Consider the following 4,683-nt stretch of genomic DNA (forward strand, 5'->3'; position numbering starts at 1 on the left):
CTGAGCCAGCAGTGGTCACCCTGATTCCCAGTCAGTCTCTTTAAAATATGGGGACTTACTGTCTCTTTTCTAAGCTATAAACTTTAGTTGTCAATTCTTGGTGGGGGTGGGGAAGGATCAACTCTGTACCTCACTCGCTCCTGAACACTATTTCCTAGAATTGAGGCTAGCCCAAGAGAGGTTTAGAAAGAAGCAATTCCCGGGGGCAATCAGGAGAAACTTCCTAAAGGAAAACAGTCTGAAGCTGAACTAAAGACTAGAAAGAATTAGAATTGCCGGTGAAATAAAGGTATTTAGGCGTGGGGAAGAGGAAAAGGAATGGTTATGACATTTTACGGCAGACAGCACGGTGCTGAGTGCATAGTAGGCACTGAATAAATAATACGAATTAAACTCATCCACCTGCAGCTGCAAGTTCTCTCTGGGAAAAAAAATTGCAAGGACTGAATTTAGATCACAACCTTCCCATTAATTTCATATCTTCAGTAAGTCATTTGACCACTCTGAGTCTCTGTTTCCTCATCTGGAAAAAAAAAAAAAGATAAACCATTTAGAAGATTGGTGTGAGGGTTCATAACAAGGTGCATGGCACACTGTAGCTGAGAAAATGCCATGTGGCCACCAAATAGATGGACTTTCCTCCTGGGCAGGTAGCTTGACTTCACTTCCCAATTCCCACGAGGAACCATGGGACTGAATTCTGGCTAATGGAATGTGCACAAGAGTGAGGCATACTGCTTCCAGCCTTGGCCCTAAACCCACCACGCACCTTCCATGCTCCTCTCACTCCCGTCAGTGAGGCTGAAAGGGGAAGATTCTGGGAAACCAAAGTTAGAAAAAAGCTGCTCCCAAGAGCCACCTGGCCAACCTCTGACAACGATGGGCAAGAAATAAACCTTTGTTGTTTAATCCACTGAAATTTGGAGACAGAGTGTTCCAGCAACAAGCATTAAGCCTCAACAAATACACACATAGAAAGTGCTTGGTAAAAAGAAACCATCGACAAAATAAAGAGGCAACCAACTGAATGGGAGAAGATTTTTGCAAACAGTGCCTCCAATAAGGGGCTAATATCCAAAATATACAAGGAACTCATGCAACTCAACAACAACAACAACAAAAAAAAAAAAAAACCCCAATTGAAAAATGGGCAGAGGACCTGAAGAGACATTTCTCCAAAGAGGACATAAAATGGCAAATAGACATATGAAAAAATGCTCAACATCACTAACCATCAGAGAAATGCAAATAAAAACCACAATGAGATATTACCTCACCCCAGTCAGAATGGCTATCATCAACAAGACAAATAGTAACAACTGTTGGAGAGGCTGTGGAGAAAAAGGAACCCTCATATACTGTTGGTGGGAATGCAGACTGGTGCAGCCGCTATGGAAGGCAGTGTGGAGGTTCCTCAAAAAATTACAAATCCCAACATTCCCTCTTCTGGGTATCTACCCAAAAAATCTAAAAACATTTATACATAAAGACAAGTGTGCTCCAATGTTCATTGCAGCTTTATTTACGATGGCCAAGACATGGAAACAACCAAAATGCCCTTCGATAGATGAATGGATAAAGAAGTTGTGGTATATATATACACAATGGAATACTATTCAGCAGTAAGAAAAGATGAAATAGGACCATTTGTGACAACATGGATGGATCTTGAGATTATAATGCTAAGCGAAATAAGTCAGACAGAAAAAGCAGAGAACCATATGATTTCACTGATATGTGGTATATAAACCAAAAGCAACAAAAGAACAAGACAAACAAATAATAAACAAAAACTCATAGACACAGATAATGGTTTAGTGGTTACCAGAGGGTAAGGGGGGAGGGGGACAGATGAGGGTAAAGGGGATCAAATATATGGTGATGGAAGAAGAACTGACTCTGGGTGATGAACACACAATGGGATTTATAGATGATGTAATACAGAATTGTACACCTGAAATCTATGTAACTTTACTAACAATTGTCACCCCAATAAACTTTAATTAAAAAATTAAATAAAAAAAGAAAGTGCTTAGTAAATTTTGGCCACTATTATTAATAATATCTTATATCACTCTTTAGTTTACAAGCACTATTTATTTCTTCATGTAATTGACCCTCACAGCACCCTTGTGAATGATGGGGTATGGAGAACAAAGATTACTGCTCCATTTTCTAAGTGAGGAATCTGAGATCAAAACATGGTGGTGAATGGAGGCACTCACTAATCACACACAAGCAAAGAAGTCACACGACCAAGACCAAAACCATTACACTTGACTCAAGTCCCTCCTCCCCTGCTCGCCCCTGCACACTTGTTCTGCTGGGCTACATAACCAGCACCAGCCTTCCCAATATCCACCCAGCCCAGAGGGTAACAGTAATCTTAGGGTCAGTGGCAGGACACACAGAGTTAGTAATTCCTGAGAAGGCTTGTGCTGGCAGGCAGACCAGATACCACATACTAAACCAGGTGAGGTGATAGCATCACTGGTTCAGAAGACTATATGCCATCACCATGGAAAGAACTAGAAGATGTGGATTCTAGTTCTGGCTCTGCCACCATCTTGCTCAGTGACTGTGGGCAGGTCACTGGGTATCTCAGGACAACAGTTCTGTGTCAAAGTCTACAGGGTAATATCAGGACTAAGGGGTTAGCTTTGTCCCAGAGGTCTGGGGTACCCATTATTGGAGGGTGGGCAGAGAGTGCCCCACCTCCAGAAGACCTTGGAAATCCCCTCAGAGGCCAGCTGAGAGTGGACCAGCTCCATCCCCCACCTCCACTTTATGCAGCTGCTTCAAAACCCCAGTTAAAAGGCATCTGTCACCAAAACAAGTGGCCCGCCATTACAGCAGGGAGCAAGATCTGGGAACAAATGGTGTTTTGTCTAAACATTTGCTTCCAACAGCAATTCCCTTTCCAGGATAGCTTTTTAAAATTATTGTTATGCTTGTTCACTAATTAAGCTGAGACACAAATATTGCCATTGTACAGATAACAAATGCCTTTATCTGAGGGAATCAGCTACCCTTAGACTGTCAACACTGGTGAGTCTCCACCTGCCATGGCTGGAGGGACCTAAGAACCAGGGATCACAATTCATGAGATGCCAAGAGGGAAGGGACTTGCAAAAGTCCACACATAGATCAGGGGCAGAGCCAAGATGAGAATGCAGGTTATCTTGACCCTGAGCGCCGTCTCCAGCTAGTGACTGTTACTATTATGAACATTATCATATTGTCATTACTAGTGGTATTTTAGGACAGACAGATTTAGGTTTGAATCCTGATTCTCCACTCACTAGCTATATGCCCCTCTTTAAGTCTCAATTTTCTCATCTGCAAAATGGGTGAATAATTTCCATCATCTCTGGAAGATCAAATGAAAAACTATATGTAAAGTGCCTGGCCATTAGTAAGTAACTGATCATTCTTAATTAACATTTAAAAATAAGTGGGGAAGGTCCCAGAAGAGAAAATATCATTGTGGTTAAAAGTACAAATCTAGAACTAAATGGGCAGGATTTGAACCCAAGCCTATTATGTAGTTATGAGTTGTGTGCTCTTAGGCAAGCTACTTAACTCCTGGAGCCTTGGTTTCCTTCCAAATGGGGATGATGGTGGTGATGGTGGTGGTGGTATATACAGCATAGCATTATAAGTGCACACAGTAAGTATATACAAGTGCCGTGATTAGTATTTCCAATTTTGCCTCACTCCTGTTTAGCTTTCAAAGAATTTTCACATCAACCTCTCATTGTGGCCTGGAAGGTGGTAGGGCAAAAATGATTTTACCCACTTCATAGAGGAGACAGGAGACTCAGAGAGGCCTAGAGAATTGCCCACCTCACACAGTCAGGAGGTGGCAGAGCTAGGACTTGAACTCAGGGTTTTAGCTGGGAGTCCTGAGCAGTTCCTGGCCTCTGATTACAGCTGGCCACAGCTGTAGGGCAAAGTGAGGAGAGAGGCTCCCGCTCCTCTCTAACATCCCACCCCAGTCCTATGCCAGGCATCCCAGTGGTTGAAAGTGGATCTAGAGGGCACAAGAACGGAGAAGATGAGTGAGAACAGATAATATTGCATGGCTATCTTCTAAAGTGGACAGGGGAAGGAGAGGGCAATATTTCTAACAGGATTGATTTCACCTACAGGGTCATTAACTTAATGCCTCCCGCTTGGTTAGGAGCAAAGCCAAGCCTGGCTGCAGGTCGTTGCAGCCTGCTGCCTCTGCTGCCGAGAAGGTGAGAGAGAAGAGGGGTTCATCGTGAAGGAGGAGGTCAGACTGGGCTGGGCAAGGGCGAGACAAAAAAGGAGGCATTCACCCTCAGGACTGCACAAGTGCCTCCCTACATTTTGCACCCTAGGCACCTCACTTGCTTCACGCTAGTCATGACCCTGAGCTGAGAAAAAGCTCCAGGCTGGGGATCAGGACCCCTGAGTGCAAGCCCTGGCTCTGCCACTTGCCAGCCAATTAACTTAGGCAACTGGTTTCACCACTTCTCAGAAACGAAGGTGTGCATCTCTACGTTGAAAGGTTGAAGGGTGACGGGAAGACTAAATGAGAGGTGCTGAGCTCGCACAGTGGATGGCGGCCTTTAGTGACCACCTGCTGTGCAAACAAGGAAACTTGCTCCCACTCCCTCCTAAGGGCAAGGCCGACTGAGCTCACCGTCCCGCTTACGC

The sequence above is a fragment of the Rhinolophus sinicus genome, linkage group LG06, assembly GCF_036562045.2.
Source record: "Rhinolophus sinicus isolate RSC01 linkage group LG06, ASM3656204v1, whole genome shotgun sequence".
NCBI classification, from domain to species: Eukaryota; Metazoa; Chordata; class Mammalia; order Chiroptera; family Rhinolophidae; genus Rhinolophus; species Rhinolophus sinicus.